At 45.0% G+C, this 17,945-nt stretch overlaps 1 protein-coding gene across 1 annotated transcript in view; it reads left to right on the forward strand.

The window, feature by feature from the left end:
- NDST1 (N-deacetylase and N-sulfotransferase 1) overlaps positions 1–17,945 on the forward strand; it is a 475,690-nt gene that overhangs the window by 451,626 nt on the left and 6,119 nt on the right. The gene's annotated exons all lie outside the window — the stretch shown is intronic.

The following is a 17,945-nucleotide window of genomic DNA, read 5'->3' on the forward strand; positions in this document are numbered from 1 at the left end:
GATCTGGAATTTTGTGTAGTTTTTTTTAAAGAAAAAAGTGATATTGTGTTTGTCTAACATGAAAGTGCCTCTATTATGACTCCTTTCACGTTTACTAGTGGCCCAATATGACCCACACCTTGCCTCCTATTTATGTCGCGAGCAGCAGAGCTGGAGTGGGACTTGAAAAGAGTATGGTTGAAAAGAATCACCCAAGACCTAGGGGGTTTCCAGCATTGCTCGCAGTTTAACTAATATCAGTGACAAAAAAGACATATCATACCTCCAATTTTGATGCCATGTAGACTACACAGTTCTATTAGCACACTAGATTTCTAACCAACCACATTTCTCCAATTTGTTATAGTTACATACATAGTTTTGCCAGTGCTCCAGAATCTTGCTGTATATGACCCTAGTAATCTAGTGCTAAAACCTTCATATATTATGCAAATAGACCTCAATCTTGTCTCAGAGAAGCAATTGGTTTTCCATTTAGGCAGGCATAGATTTCTGCAAATGACCATACTTCATCCTGCAGCATTATTGTAGATTCTAGATGTAAACTCTTAATTCTGACTTCTAACACAGATTCCTCACCTTTAGGATAACTTTTCCATAGTACCTCTGAGACCTGGATGGGTGCGCATTGTGGTTCCGTATAGACGCCATTCTGCTCTGGAAATGATGTGCAGGGCCCATAAGGGCAACCCTCCCACACACTGACGTCCGTTCCTTTCTTTCAGTGCCATCAGACACAGAGCTTCCATTCATATCTGAGACACTTTATCATGATCTTTTTTCTACAAATTCACTCTGTGGACAAGGGATGTCACTCCCTAAAATTACAGGATTTAAGCCTTGCAGGGACTTTAACAAATTCGAATTTGTGACGAATCCCCACCCAGTGTGCCTTTGGTGTCAGAAGTCGAGCCACAACTCCAAGACCTGCAGAGACTGGGCGTCTATGAACCCAAAGACCATCTGGAAAAACGAGGCAATACTATGGCGAAGCATAAGAAAACTCAGCACTGTGGCCGCTCCAAGTCCCGTTCCGCGTCAAAGGTCTGGTCTCTCTCCCGTTGCCAGAGTCAGGCTTTTATTGGTCATGCTCCAAATCTTCGAATAGGCACACAAACACAAGAAATCAGAGCAGAGTTCCACTCCTTCGCACCACTCTCAATCCCATGAGCACCACATGGGCAGTGCCATCCGTCTCAATCACACTTGCGAAGTTGGCAGACTTAAGGGCCGATTGCACAGCCGATCCTGGCACATTCCGAATTCCCGGGGCTTTCAGCCACACCAGGCTGAGGAGTTTGGTGAGCCATGCTTGGACTCTTTAGTTACTTACTAGCTCCCTCTGGCACGCCTTTGAACCCTAAGGAGCCGAGAGGATTTCCACCTGGAAGACTGCCAGCAGGTTCGCCCTCTGGCCGCCTGGTTCCTCTGAGCCAATCTTTTCTCCTTCTCTGACGTCCTAAAACATGCCTTGCCCAGGTACACTGATGCCGAGCTTCCCTCCCACAGAGGTGGTCCATATTGTTCTCTCCAATGCCGAATCAACACCAGTCTGCCTTCGCCTGACCAAGGCATCCGTTTCTGCACTCGGATTACCACAAGGCAGGCTGCATTCTCTTTTTGGTATCAACTCCTATAATCATTAGGACCTGGGTGTTGCTAGTGAACTGGACACCTCCCCTTCAACAGCTTTTCTCTCCTCCTTTACCACCCACAGAAGAATCTGCATCCTATGCCCTGGTCTTTTGTATCGCAGCCAAGTCCTTGGTCTTCAAGTCCCCACCCTGGAGGAGAATACTAATCTCCTTACTGAGGTCCTACATTCGGATCAGATGAAGGACCCCAGTCCTGCCTTTCAGTGCCCCTCCTACCTTTCAGCGAGGCTCAGACTGACACCCTTTTAGGAATTTGGGCCAAACCTTGCTCTGGCCCATCAGTCAGTAGACAAACCACCAGATGCGATCGCCCTCCTCCATGTGACCCTGGTTTCTTGTCACAGCACCCCTCTTGTGGTGCAGGCCTCCACCTGCTGTTCAGAACACTTTTCCTACCACTCCTCGATAAGGTATCAAAGCGAGTGAAGACTTTTGGAAACCCCTTTTTCTGGTCACCAGTTACTACCTCTGGTTTGAGCGGTTATAGTCGCGCCCTTTGTGATTTGGTGTCCCAAGTCCTCCCTGGTTTGCCCGAAGTCCTTTGCCCTGTACTGTCTCTGGCAATTCAAGATGGTCCTAATGTGGCCAAGTTGACAACTCGTAGTAGATTAGACCTCGTCTCCATCGGGTGTGCAAAAGGATGCAGTACCAACAGACCTCGTGGGTCAGGTAGCCCCCCTTGATCCCCTGCGCATCCTCCAAGCCTCTTTAGTTTTCCCTCCTACCCTCATGGGCATCCAATGGGAGGTAGTGCGCCATCACCTGCACCTCTGGAGGTCCCTAACAGCCAACCGCTGGGTTCTCCAGATTGTCCAAATGGGCTACTCCCTCCTCTTTGTGACTAATGCTCCACCTATGCCACCCACTTGCAACAGGCTGTTGGACGACCACTACACCTTACCCCTCCAAGAAGTTTTGTCTCTGTTGGCCAAGGGAGCATTAGAGAAAGTGCCGGCATCAGGAGTTGGTCATGGTTGTTATTCCCTCTACTTTCTGTTGCCGACGAAGGTGTTAGTCCTATCCTAGACCTGTGCCCTCTCAATTTCTTACTCATAAAGGAAAAATTCAGAATGCTCACGCTCGCTCCAGTCCTGTCTGCCCTGGACCTGGAAGGCTGGATGGTAGCATTGCACTTGCAGGATGCATACTTCCAAATACCCCTCCTTCAAGCCCACAGCCTGCGTTTTTAGTTTACTGTGCTCCCCTCCGGCTTTGTCAGCACCCCTTGGCGGTGGTTGCACCTCATCTGCGGAGATCAAGGGTGCCACTCTTCCCCTATCAAGGTCAAACATAGCTTTATTCGGTTTCAAGTTAAGAATCCATAAAAGCACATAAAGTTAAAATACAGTTTACACAAAATAATACATTTCACATATGAACATAATTGAACATAATTCTCATCAATTTAAAAATGGATATAATACCGTGGAAAAGTTGTTTGAGGTGTTTAAAATTTTTTCAAAAACATCACTCCGCTCATTGTTAATCTAAATCTCATTATAGCTTTTAAAAACATTGATACAGTATACAATGTAATCTCATCCTCTAGCATTTGTAATCTTAGTAAGGCCGGCCTACATTCTCATTCCCCAGCTCTTAAGTAAGGCAATTAAATACTTTCTCCTAATAGAGGTATAAAATTTACAAAATAACATACAGTGAATCATTGATTGATGAGATGTGTCGTCACAGGGGCATAAGATCAAAGACTTGGACCAGGAATTAACTTCAGGGAAAGTCAACAATCTAAAAAGACTCCCTAATCTGAAGCGGGTTAACAGGATCCTAGTATAACTGCTTTGTGTGCACACTAAGTATTGCTGTAATCCATGGTCATGCAACATTAATTGATTTTGCATTACCGAGCTCTTTTTTCCCTCCAACTGCCACCTTTTATTATCTAAAAGCAATAGGCAGATTACCTTCAGCTTTTTCCTCAAAATTAATGTTCAAGAGGATGGGTTTTCGAACAATTTGGGATGGCCAATATCTTTGAGAAAGCGTTTTACATACAACAGCCACTCAATTTTTAAACTCCCCTGGAGTTTCAAACAATCCTGAATGATGTCCCTGTTTAAAACTGTCTGGGCTCACCTTTGAGATCAGACACATAAACTAGTCCCAGCTCTTTATGGCAAACATACGTGGACGTTGACTTGGGTGCGGCTAGCAAGTAGCGTGCAAAAGAATTTTCACATTGCTGGATCTCACTCAAGTCCACAATCCCCAGATACCTGACCCATATATCACGGTGGACACACACTTTGAGCTGTAGATGTCAAGCAAAATGTTTACTGGTCGTCCCCCAAGCTTTATTGCAAAATTACAAACAAGGCGAGTTTGCTCATATTGGCTGCTGCAGTCCAGGTTCCACACCTGTCAAAATGTATGCCTAAATATGAAAAGGTCTTTGTAGTTTCGATCTTTGTATTTGACAGGTAGATTTTACATTGTCCCTTACTCTTTTTGGAGCAGCACCTGATAAAGGTTTTGCTAATATTAATTTTTAAACCTCTTGCATTCATATAGTCTGAGAAGGCCACAAGGGATTTCTGGAGACTCACCTGGGTCTTTGCCATTATGATAGCGTCGTCCGGATACAACAAGATTGGTGCTAAGTTTCCTACAATTTGTGGGTAGTCTTGTTTGACTTGCAGCAAATGGGATGCTATGCTATTAATGTATAAGTTAAACTTCCCCTATCTCGTTGACTGGGTATTGAAGGTGTGCTTGACCCAGACAGTCGTCTCTTACCTCCAGACTATGGCAGACCTCCTGTACTCACTGGGATTCACTGGCAATGTGCCAAAGTGTCGCCTAATCTCTTCTCAAATGCTCCCTTTCATTGGGGCTGTTCTGGAGACCGCGTAGTTTTGAGTTTATTCATCCGAGCAGCAAGTCCAGGATATTCAGGCTTTTATGCCAATGTTTCAGTCACTACCCTGGATTTTGGTGAGACCGTCTCTGAGGCTGCTGGGCATCATGGCCTCCTGCTTGTAACGGATGCCTGGTGGCATATGCCGGCTCTGCAGTTAGACCTGAAGTTACAGAGGGAACAGCATCAGTCGAGTCTCTCCGAAATGGTCCAGATCTCGGCGGGCACTACAGTGGTGGCTGAAGAACTGCGATTGGGTCCGTGGCTGACCCCTCGCCCTTCCCAAACCAGATCGGACTGTATTGACAGACTTGTCCCTTCTGAGTTGGGGCGGCCATCAATGAGCCGTGGGGATCAGAGGACTCTGGTATCTGGCGAAATCCGATCTCTCCATGAACCTGTTGGACTGCCAAGCGATCCGGTGTGCATTACAAGCCTTTCTGCCCACCACCATCAAGGGAAGGCTAGTGCAGGTGTTAATGGACAACACCACCGCCATACTGCTACAAACCGGGTGGGATGGGGTCTTGGACCCTCTGTCAAGAGTCCCTACATCTCTGGACATGGCTGGAACTTCAGGGCATTTACCTGGCGGGCTCTCTGAAAGCCAGAGCGGGCAAAATCTGCTGTAGATGCCTAGCTAATCACAAGTTGCGCCCCCAACCATTTCTGCAAAGACGCTGTCGGTTTCGATTTCTTTGTATCGACCGATGGCGGTTTCGAAACCGCAGGCTCTTTAGAAATGTTCGAAGCCGGGCCTTTATGCGGGGCTGTAGAACGAGATTGTGGATCTTGGGTAAGGCCTAGTGGCGATCCCTCGAACTGAACCTTACTGAGTGCGTCCTCTTCGGCCACTGTGCGGCCGGGTTGGCCTAGCTCTTCGCCTGAGCTATCTTCTACGGCCCCTAGGGCCTCCACGTCGTCTCCTACCTTATCGACGACGTTCTCATCTTCGTCTTGTACCTCCTGGTCTTCGGCGTCGTACTCGGAGTCATGGCCCGAAGCCAGATCGGAGCAGTGTTCCTGATCCTCCAGATCAACGACCTCCTCGTCTTCGGTCCCGAAGATGTTCACAGGAACAGGAGCTTACTTCTTCAACTCCAGTCGAGTCGCGCGTTGAATCTTGAGGGTTTTCTTCGACCTGAACCGGGCACAGGCCATACAGTTGTCTTCGTTATGGTCCGGGGACAGGCACTTGTTGCACACCGGGTGGACATCGATGTGCGGGTATTTTGGATTGCAAAGGGGGCACCGCTTGAATGGACTTCGTTCCATTTCAGATCTAAGATCGGGTAGAGTGTGGAAAGATAAAACCTGTTGAGTCCTCAATGTCCTCTAAGCAAAGACACCGATACCGAACGAAACGATACCGACGCTATCGAAAGCCTTTTGGCTTTATAGAAAGTTTTCCTAACTTGAGCTAAGATAGTAACATCCGAACCCAATGGCGGAAAAAAACAATCTGAGGATAGAGAGGATGCCCATGCGCACTGTAGTCCAGGGGAGGAGCCACCTATCTCGTGATACTTCAAAGACTCTTCCAGGACAACAGTGTGCAATCATCCGGACCCAACACTAGGCGGCGATCTATGCACAGATATGAATGTCAGCAGAATAGAGGCATACTGGTAAGTAGCATATTCCGTCCACTCTAAGGTTGTTCCATTGAAGGTGTCCTCTCGGGAAGTTCCCACCCTCAAGTAGCCAACTTCGACCCCGTCGACGACGACTTCGTCGAAGGCGGCTCGATCGAAGAAAGCAGTTTCTTCAGTACTGTATGTCACTACGTCGACTGCTACTATCTCAACGTCGATGGCAACATAGTCACTGACCTAGTCGACGACTACGACCCCATCGTCGACGGCAGGTAAGAACGTGTCGACGATAAGAATCAAGAAGACACCGTCGACGACGAAGCAGTAGTAGACGTGCACTCGCCGACGACTGACTCGCCGTCGAGCTCGACGACGAAGACATCATAGCCTATGTTGACAACATAGTCGACGAAGACTCCGCCGACAAGGACACAGTCGACGTGGACGGCGTCGATGAGATCTCCAGCTATGACACCAGTATCGACGACGGCACCATTGATAACCCCAACGACTACAACATCCGTCAACGCTTAGTCTTCGACTACCAGTCCGTCGACGGCGATGGATTCAAGTTTGAAGAGCACAAATGTGCACCTCAGGATCACAAAAAAGACACTGACGCAGGCTTTAACGTCGCCAAGTAGAGTTCAACCGCTGCCTCCAACATGTCTCATTAAAGAGGAGGATTCAGATGAAGGGGACATGTTCCAAACTGCGACAAGCCACTCTGAGCTTAATGTGAAATATCAGGAGAGTTCAGATGAAGATGAGGAGCAGGAGGAAGAATATCATCCACCTCCTCCACCAATGGTTTGCCTTCCAGCCTCTTTAGTCTCGGACTTGCAATACCTCCTTACCAATTACAAGCAGAGGTTTCCACAGCCACCTGCACCTCAACCCTCTGCAGTATCTCTCTCACCAAGACCACGACCTCCACCTTTAAATTTACAGCCAGATCCAGTCAACTTATCACATCCTCCGTCTACCAATGAAGACGAGGAAGAAGACCAACATGAAGAGGGAGAGCTTCAATCTGACCACGATGAGTGGGATGACTGTTATTCCCAGGCCCTGCTTCTCCAGTACAGGCACAAGCAGACTCGCCACCCGGAGACATCGGAGGATTCCATAATGTCGTTGAGAGGGCAGCTCAATGTTTCCGAATCCCCATGGTTTCTCTCCAGCAGGAATGCTCCTTATATGATTTTAAGGAGCCCTTAAAAAAATCTGTGAAATCGATACCTATAATAGAATACCTGTGGGGACAAGGTGTTAGTGATGCAAAACCCTTCCTCAGTACCTCCAGTATTACCTCGCTTAGACAAGAAGTATAGGGCGCCCCTGATACTGCGCCAGCTTGTTTAATAGGACATCCCAAGCCAGACTCGTGATTACACAGGCAGCTCAAAAAAAGTCCAAAAATCCTTCTGTTCCGCCTGATAAAGATGGTCGAAGGCTAGACAATATTGGGAAACGTTCCTCAACAATGTCTGCTCTGACAGTGAAGGCGTCCAATGCTTTAGCGCTTTTGGGACGTTACAACAGACCGTTATGGGCAGACATAGCCTCTTATCTGGCGGCCTTGCCTGAGGAATCGAAGGCAGAGGCGAAGAAAATATTACTTGAAGGGGAGTGCTCAGTGTCAGAAGTAATAGACTGCGCGATGGATATCACACCAACTGGATTTCGCCAACTTGCTGGAGCAGCAGTATTGAGGCGGCAAGGTTGGCTGAAGGCAACTTCCTTCCATCCGGAAATACAGACGAAAATCTTGGATATGCCTTATGATGGCCAATCTCTCTTGGGACCTCAGATTGATGAGGCGTTACAGAGTATAAAAAAGGCCACGGCTAGAGCATTGGGAACTCTCTAATACAAAAGTCCGTCCTTTCGTGGATCAAGAGGGAGAGGACAGTCCTCTTATAAAGGGGATTATCAATATTGGTCATCATACTCTTCGGGGCAGCAATATCGGCCACAGTTTCAACAGCGCCAACAGCAGCACGAACAATCCTCTTATTGCAAAGTGCCCTTTCGGGTAAAGGCCAGCGAAAAGGCAGCGCTCATAGACAATGACCTTTCCCTTCGGCCAGTCTCCAATTCATCTCTGCCCTCAAAGACTGGAGGAAGAATTTCCCATTTCCTAGAAAATTGGAAGCAAATTACCACAAACCGGTGGGTTCTACAATTAGTTCAATTCGGCCATTCATTAGAGTTCGTTCACATACCTTCCCAAACCCCTCTCCGACCTATGCTTCACAAAAATCTGCGTCTGCTTCTCCAAGAGGTCTCTTATGCTTTAGAAAGGGGAGATGGAAAAAGTCCCTCTGTCCCAACGAGGGAAAGGATTTTATTCCCACTTCTTCCTAATTCAGAAAAAAAAAAGAAGTGGAGGCCGATTTTAGACCTCAGAGCCCTCAACAAATTACTAAAAAAGCAGTTGTTTCGTATGGTAACGATCCAGGAGGTCTTACTGATCCTAGACATAGAGGATTACATGGTATACCTGGATCCTCAGGATGCTTATTTTCACATCCCAATTCACAGAAATCACAAGAAATTCTTAAGCTTTGCAGTAGCGGGCAGACACTTCCAGTTTCGTGTCCTACCTTTCGGACTCAAGTCTGCACCTCACATTTTTACGAAACGCCTCTTTACAGTGGCTGCATACCTCAGACAACAGCACCATCAAGTTTTTCCATATCTGGACGACTGGCTGATCAAAGCTCCATCCCTAGAAGACGCGTCCAGGTCTTCCAACGCTTGTTTGCAACTTTTCAATCGTTTAGGACTCGCACTCAATCAGGAAAAATCAGTCCTTCTGCCTTCTCAACGTATAAATTTCCTAGGCGCTACCCTCGACACAAAACTGAAAAAAGCGTTTCCATCACAGAAGAGAAAGGATAAGCTGGTGACACTGGCTGTCCTTGTAGCCTCAAAGAGAACCTTAACGGTTCGCCTCTTCAAGTCCCTACTCGGAATGTCGTCATCATGTATCCTACTGGTTCCTCACTGCCGTCTGAAGATGCGCCCTCTCCACGAGGCACTCTCAGCGCAATGGGTCCAATGCACAGGGTCATTCGACGATCTTATAAAAAGACTCCTCAAATTGTCAAGGCTTTGCAATGGTGGATGTCTATTCGAAATCTTTCTCAAGGCTTGCTCTTCATACTCCCATCTTCACCACATGTCATCACTACAGACGCTTAGATTATGGTTGTGCACAGCTGGATATTAGGTTTTGGATTAAGGCGTGAATCGTGCTCCTTCGTATACTCCCTGCTTTGGAGTATATGCTATGAACTACAAGACGCACTAGCACTGAACGGCACTAGTGTCACAAAGGGCACAGATTATTTGTGTGCTAGGTCAACCAGCGAAGTTTAATCAATAAAGTGTTCCAAGCTTAAAGTTCCTTTTCATTGCAGTATTTTATTCATACTTCAATAGAGGTATTCGATGATTAATATTCAACATTCATTTGTTTTTTGCAACAGTTCAAGTATTCCCAACCATCCATTAGTTCCAATGCATTTCGGCCCACTGGCCTTCATCTGGGAAAACTCTGAAACAAGGAGTGGTATCTGTCACTATTTATACTTTAACAGTAGTATGTAAATCACTTACATTTCATATCTGGCATCATTAACTTAAAGTTCATGCATTTCTGGTGCTACCATTTAAAACAACCCGCTTATAAATGCACATTCAGTATTGTAGTCCGTAGTCAAAGCCTTATGTACACAATCTTGTAAGCCGGTAATAGGACTCAGGGAACCTAATAGGTTAATTTCATGCTTAACGGAACGCATTATCTAGCAAACGTACGTGAAAGTAAACATTCAGGATAATAACATTTCAAAAGTTCACGTGTCTTTTGAGTGAGCTCAAATCGTTAAGCATAATGCGGCATGGTTGTTTACGTAACAGTTCCCAAAGCGCGAGGCTAACATGCGTGCAAGAGCACTCCGAATGAATGCTCTCTGTGCAGATATTAAGTAAATGTGATATTACGAGTAAACTGCCAGCGGTTATGTGATGTTCCTTCTTACCGGGTATACGGGAACGTGAATTCTCTTAGCGCTGCAACCAAAGCTCTCAGCGCGGTACTAAGTTGGCGTGTGACGCGTGTGGGTTGTGCTAAGGTTTTTTAAAGGCGCGCCTGCATTTGTTAAAGGGCCAGTACGAGATATGTAACAATTTTCCAAAACGATACAAACATTTCACAGCAAGACGATTAATTTACCATGGAGACAGAGATACATAATGCATTTTAGTATAATCATTACAAGCTTATAAGTAGCAGCTAAATTCAGTTCTTTCATTGATCCCATGGGGGCGCAGTGTTTGTAAATGAAATATCCAGTAGTTTTCACGTTTTAGCAGAGTCTTTCTGTTATCACTCTCCTCGTCTTTTTCCACAATTTCCAATATGCATGCTTTGATCTGGTTAATCTGGTGGTTTTGTTCAATGAAGTGGTTGGCAACCGCTGATTTGGCTGCTTTTGTTCTTATGTTACTTTTATGCTCAGTCAGTCTTGTTTTGAGCTTACGTTCAGTTTGTCCCACATATGCTTTACCACATGGGCATTTTAACATGTAAATAACATTTTTCGTGTCGCAGGTTCCATTAACCAGAAGTTTGATTTTATTACCCCGCATTGGGTGTGTGATGGTGTTACCCTCCATAATGTTATTGCAGTTACTGCAGTTTCTGCACGGAATGGTACCTTTGTAAATAGTAGGCTGTTTTGTGAGGGTCGATTTTTTTTATGATTTCGCCAAGGTTCTTCGCTCTGGTAAATGCAAAAATGGGTTCATCCTGGAAGATGTTGTTGAAATCTAATTCTGTTTTGAGCAAACGCCAATGTCTTTTGATGATTTTCTTAAATTGTGGAGTGATTGTGGAATATTTGCTCACACATGTGATTTTGGTGGTTTTCTTACTGGTTTTAGATGTAAGTAAGGACTGTCTGTTTTTTGCTGTGGCTCTTTTTTGAGCTTCCTGCAATACTTCATCTGGGTATCCTCTTTTTTTGAATTTATTAATCATGCTAGTTGCTTGTGTCTTGGATTCCTTCGGGTCTGAGACAATTCTTTGTACACGGAGTAATTGGGAGTATGGCAAGTGTTGCTTGAGAGGTAAGGGGTGGAAGCTTTGGTAGGCCAGAAGGTTATTGCGGTCAGTCACCTTGGTGTATAGGGTAGTTTCAAACTTCTCGCCTGTTCTAGAGATGGTTACATCCAAGTAGTTGATTTGTGTTTCATGTATAGTGTGAGTGAATTGGATTCTGGAATCAATCAAATTTAACTGTTGGATATTGCTGATGAGTTGATCTTTTGTATCTTTCCACAAGATAAAGATATCGTCTATAAATCGCAGGTATAGACGTAGTCCTTGCTGCCATTGAGTGTTCTGTAGAATGTGTTTATTTTCATATTGGTGCATGAAAATATTTGCGTATGCTGGGGCTGCTGGATTTCCCATGGCGGTGCCAGACTTTTGTAGGAACCATTTGTCCTCCCATTTGAAGAAACTGTGCATCAACGTGAAATTGAGTAGCTCAAGTAAGAATATTTTTATGTTTTCATCGTATTCCATCTCAAGTAATGCAGCTTCCACGGCCTCGATCCCCAATGTGTGGGGTATGGAGGTGTACAGTGCTTGTACATCAATGGTACACATGAGTATCTTTTCGTTCGGTTCCAATTTCACGTTGTCCAACTTATTTAAGAAGTCTGTGGTGTCCTTAATGAAGGAATTCATTGTGATGACGTAAGGTTGAAGATATTTATCTATCAGTTTCCCAATTGGTTCCTGTATGCTGCCACATGTTGATACTATAGGGCGACAAGGTGGGTGCAAAGGATCCTTGTGGATCTTGGGTGTGAGGTAAAATCTAGGTGTCCTAGGGTGATCCATGATGAGGTATTTTTTCATTTTGTCATCCACGCATCCTTTATTGATGCCTTCTGTGATTATGCTTTGTAGTACCGCTTGGATGTCCTTGGTAGGGTTTGTATGTAGTTCCATATAGGTGTTCTCATCATTTAAATGCACCAAGGCTTGTGACATATGGTCAGATACCATAAAGCGTCTAGAATCCCAAGGGGACTGAGAATATTATTAAAACCATCATTATGCAAAAATTCGAAAAAATTCACAGACAAATGGTATGCTATCCTGAACAAATGTTCCTTGGATCTCATCCTGTTGATAGTTGAAGAACTGTCTCAAATATTGGAAGAACTTGAAAATGAGCTAACAACAGTAAAGGAAGAGTTAGGTAAAATGATGACAACAGAAGAACTTGACCAAATACTAATAAATATCTTCAACCTTACGTCATCACAATGAATTCCTTCATTAAGGACACCACAGACTTCTTAAATAAGTTGGACAACGTGAAATTGGAACCGAACGAAAAGATACTCATGTGTACCATTGATGTACAAGCACTGTACACCTCCATACCCCACACATTGGGGATCGAGGCCGTGGAAGCTGCATTACTTGAGATGGAATACGATGAAAACATAAAAATATTCTTACTTGAGCTACTCAATTTCACGTTGATGCACAGTTTCTTCAAATGGGAGGACAAATGGTTCCTACAAAAGTCTGGCACCGCCATGGGAAATCCAGCAGCCCCAGCATACGCAAATATTTTCATGCACCAATATGAAAATAAACACATTCTACAGAACACTCAATGGCAGCAAGGACTACGTCTATACCTGCGATTTATAGACGATATCTTTATCTTGTGGAAAGATACAAAAGATCAACTCATCAGCAATATCCAACAGTTAAATTTGATTGATTCCAGAATCCAATTCACTCACACTATACATGAAACACAAATCAACTACTTGGATGTAACCATCTCTAGAACAGGCGAGAAGTTTGAAACTACCCTATACACCAAGGTGACTGACCGCAATAACCTTCTGGCCTACCAAAGCTTCCACCCCTTACCTCTCAAGCAACACTTGCCATACTCCCAATTACTCCGTGTACAAAGAATTGTCTCAGACCCGAAGGAATCCAAGACACAAGCAACTAGCATGATTAATAAATTCAAAAAAAGAGGATACCCAGATGAAGTATTGCAGGAAGCTCAAAAAAGAGCCACAGCAAAAAACAGACAGTCCTTACTTACATCTAAAACCAGTAAGAAAACCACCAAAATCACATGTGTGAGCAAATATTCCACAATCACTCCACAATTTAAGAAAATCATCAAAAGACATTGGCGTTTGCTCAAAACAGAATTAGATTTCAACAACATCTTCCAGGATGAACCCATTTTTGCATTTACCAGAGCGAAGAACCTTGGCGAAATCATAAAAAAATCGACCCTCACAAAACAGCCTACTATTTACAAAGGTACCATTCCGTGCAGAAACTGCAGTAACTGCAATAACATTATGGAGGGTAACACCATCACACACCCAATGCGGGGTAATAAAATCAAACTTCTGGTTAATGGAACCTGCGACACGAAAAATGTTATTTACATGTTAAAATGCCCATGTGGTAAAGCATATGTGGGACAAACTGAACGTAAGCTCAAAACAAGACTGACTGAGCATAAAAGTAACATAAGAACAAAAGCAGCCAAATCAGCGGTTGCCAACCACTTCATTGAACAAAACCACCAGATTAACCAGATCAAAGCATGCATATTGGAAATTGTGGAAAAAGACGAGGAGAGTGATAACAGAAAGACTCTGCTAAAACGTGAAAACTACTGGATATTTCATTTACAAACACTGCGCCCCCATGGGATCAATGAAAGAACTGAATTTAGCTGCTACTTATAAGCTTGTAATGATTATACTAAAATGCATTATGTATCTCTGTCTCCATGGTAAATTAATCGTCTTGCTGTGAAATGTTTGTATCGTTTTGGAAAATTGTTACATATCTCGTACTGGCCCTTTAACAAATGCAGGCGCGCCTTTAAAAAACCTTAGCACAACCCACACGCGTCACACGCCAACTTAGTACCGCGCTGAGAGCTTTGGTTGCAGCGCTAAGAGAATTCACGTTCCCGTATACCCGGTAAGAAGGAACATCACATAACCGCTGGCAGTTTACTCGTAATATCACATTTACTTAATATCTGCACAGAGAGCATTCATTCGGAGTGCTCTTGCACGCATGTTAGCCTCGCGCTTTGGGAACTGTTACGTAAACAACCATGCCGCATTATGCTTAACGATTTGAGCTCACTCAAAAGACACGTGAACTTTTGAAATGTTATTATCCTGAATGTTTACTTTCACGTACGTTTGCTAGATAATGCGTTCCGTTAAGCATGAAATTAACCTATTAGGTTCCCTGAGTCCTATTACCGGCTTACAAGATTGTGTACATAAGGCTTTGACTACGGACTACAATACTGAATGTGCATTTATAAGCGGGTTGTTTTAAATGGTAGCACCAGAAATGCATGAACTTTAAGTTAATGATGCCAGATATGAAATGTAAGTGATTTACATACTACTGTTAAAGTATAAATAGTGACAGATACCACTCCTTGTTTCAGAGTTTTCCCAGATGAAGGCCAGTGGGCCGAAATGCATTGGAACTAATGGATGGTTGGGAATACTTGAACTGTTGCAAAAAACAAATGAATGTTGAATATTAATCATCGAATACCTCTATTGAAGTATGAATAAAATACTGCAATGAAAAGGAACTTTAAGCTTGGAACACTTTATTGATTAAACTTCGCTGGTTGACCTAGCACACAAATAATCTGTGCCCTTTGTGACACTAGTGCCGTTCAGTGCTAGTGCGTCTTGTAGATCACTATAGACGCCTCACTGGGAGGCTGGGGAGCTTTCCTCCAAGAACTGCAGATAAACGTAAAGTGGTCCCCCTCCGAAAGAGGGCTTCGTATAAATCTCCTCGAACTGCGGGCGGTCTTCCTCGCCCTTTAAGCCTTTCTCCCAAGGATCAAGAACTCTCTAGTGCTCGTACGTACGGACAATACCATGACAATGCACTATCTCAACAAACAGGGAGGGACTCGCTCTCTGACACTCTCTCGCGAATCACAGAAAATCTGGAACTGGTTGATCCTGCGCAATATTTCACTTCCGGCGGAATATGTCCGGGGCACGGACAACGTTCTAGCCGATTCACTAAGCAGACAACCCACAACGTCTCACGAGTGGGAGCTGGATCAGGAGATACTTAACCAGGTATTCTCTCAATGGGGTACTCCTCTGATCGACCTATTCGCCACAAAAGACAACGCCAAATGCCAACACTTTGCAAGCTGGCATCCCCAAAAAGGATCTCTAGGGAATGCATTTTTGATCGCATGGTGCAACGTCTTTGCGTACGCCCTTCCGCCATTTCCAATGATTCCCAGAGTCCTCAGGAAATTGAAAGCGGAGCCCTGTATGCTCATTCTGATAGCCCCAACCGCCAACATTGGTTCACAGAACTCCACCGTCTTTCCCTAGAAACGCCAATGCGGTTGAAGCAGTTTCCATCCCGCGTCACGATGAGCAACAGCAGCATCCGAATTTGGCATCACTCCGATTATCCGCTTGGCTCCTGAGTTCAAGGAAGTTCAGAATTTTGATATTCCGCCAGATTGTAGAGCCATTCTGACTCGAGCAAGAGCAGATAGTACCAACAAGACATACTCTTTAAAATGGAAGAGGTTTTGTATTTGGTGTAAGACTCAGAAGATACATCCCTTTTCTTCTTCTCTAGAACAAATACTGCCTTACCTTCTCCATCTGGCAAACTCGGGCCTTGCTCATGCTTCCATCAGAGTCCACTTGGCGGCGATATCCAGTTACAGGAGATCTACTACGGGTCCTTCTCTCTGGTCTCACAAATTGATCAAACAGTTTCTTAAAGGTCTCTTTAGGACTTTTCCACCCGTGAAGACTTTACCGCCTACCTGGCAACTTAACACAGCCCTTAATCAGCTCATGAAGCATCCCTTCGAACCGGTACACAGGGCTGATCTGAAATACCACTCTTGGAAGACAGCACTCCTTCTCGCACTTACTTCGGCAAGAAGAGTAAGTGAGCTCCATTCCTTCTCAATTCACGAACCCTTTCTCCAATTCAAGCAAGACAGGGTAATATTGCGAGCAAATCCAAAATTTGTACCAAAAGTCCCGTCGGACTTCCATCTCAACGAGCCCGTTGTCTTGCGCTCTTTCTTTCCAAATCCCCAGACTGCAGCAGAAGGAACACTCTCTGGATCTTAAACGCTGTCTGAAATTTTGCATTGAGAAGACTAAATCCTTTTGTAAATCTAACCAACTTTTTGTAGTTTACAGTAGACCCAGGAAGGGTCTTCCACTCACTAAGCAAAGTATTTCTCGCTGTATCTCTGAAGCTATTGTATTCTGTCACGATCAGGCAGGACAGCCCCTGCATTTTAAAGTACAAGCCCACTCTACTAGAGCGAGGTCTACATCCATGGCACTGTTCACAGGAGTGCCTATCATAGTCAACATGGAAGTCGCCACATACCTTCACAGGGCATTACTGCCTGGATACGGGAATCGTGTAAGATGCTGCTGTAAGACAAGCAGTACTTCGACATCTGTTTCGATAGAGGTGAGCCTTCTTTTCATCCCACCATCCTTTTCCATGTGCGCACATTTCCTTTTTGTATTGTTTGATGGTATTGCTGCTTATAATGGAATTTTTAGGTCTCGCTATTCGATGCGCACGCATCGAGCTTGCGAGCATATAGGGCTTTAAACAAACTTTAACTTACTGGGCGATTTGGTGCTGTGCCCGTGGCTTTTAGGTCAATGCGCAAGCGCATTGACCTAAAATGCGCGTGCACATCACCAAATCGCCGTCTGTTCCCTCAGCCGCACTCCAGGCCCCTGCTGCTTAAACACCCTCTCCCCGCTCCGCCCCCTCCCCTGCCCGCCGTGTCGCATTTCTCCTCCCCCCCCTCCCTCCGTCTTGTTTTTTTTTTACCCGCTCCGCCCCCTCCCCTGCCCGCCGTGTCGTATTTCTCCCCCCCCCCCCCCCCCCCCCTCAGACTGTGATCTTGGCCCGATGCCGGCTACGGCTCATTTTTGGTCTGCTGGCAGCGTTCTCTGTTTCTAGTCCCAACAAGATCCTGGTTAATCTGAAGCTAATAACAGCTCTCTTTCTGAGTACTTCCACAGGTAGAGCTTAGAGGCGATTCTGGTTGCAGTGTGTGATATGCGTGTGATTAGAACTTCCTTAGATAGCGCTTAGAGGCGGGTCAGTTTGTAGTGTGACTGCGATCTGTGTGATTAGTACTTCACTCGTAGAGCTTAGAGGCGATTCTGTATGCAATGCGTGTTATTAATACTTCCATAGGTAGTGCTTAGAGGCGAGTAGTGTGACTGCGATCTGTGCGATTAGTACTCTCACTGAAAGTGCTTAGAGGAGAGTCAGTTTGCAGTGAGTGTGCGATCTGTGTGATCATTACTTCGAGAGGTCGCGCTTAGAGGAGAGTCAGTTTGTAGTGCGACTGAGACCTGTGTGATTAGTAGTCTCACTGGAAGAGCTTAGAGGCGAGTCAGTTTTCAGTGTGTTCTATGCGTGTGATTAGTACTTCCTTAGATAGCGCTTAGAGGCGGGTCAGTTTGCAGTGTGTGCTACATGTGATCGAGTCAGTTTTCAGTGTGTTCTATGTGTCTAATTAGTACTTCCATAGATAGCGCTTAGAGGAGAGTCAGTTTGCAGTGTGTTCTACATGTAATCGAGTCAGTCTTCAGTGTGTGAACTCTCGCAGGTGCACGATAACGTTTGAATGGTGGAAATGGCAGCTTAGCGTCCAAGGGTGT

This window comes from Lissotriton vulgaris, chromosome 7 (genome assembly GCF_964263255.1).
Source record: "Lissotriton vulgaris chromosome 7, aLisVul1.2, whole genome shotgun sequence".
In the NCBI taxonomy this organism is placed as follows: Eukaryota; Metazoa; Chordata; class Amphibia; order Caudata; family Salamandridae; genus Lissotriton; species Lissotriton vulgaris.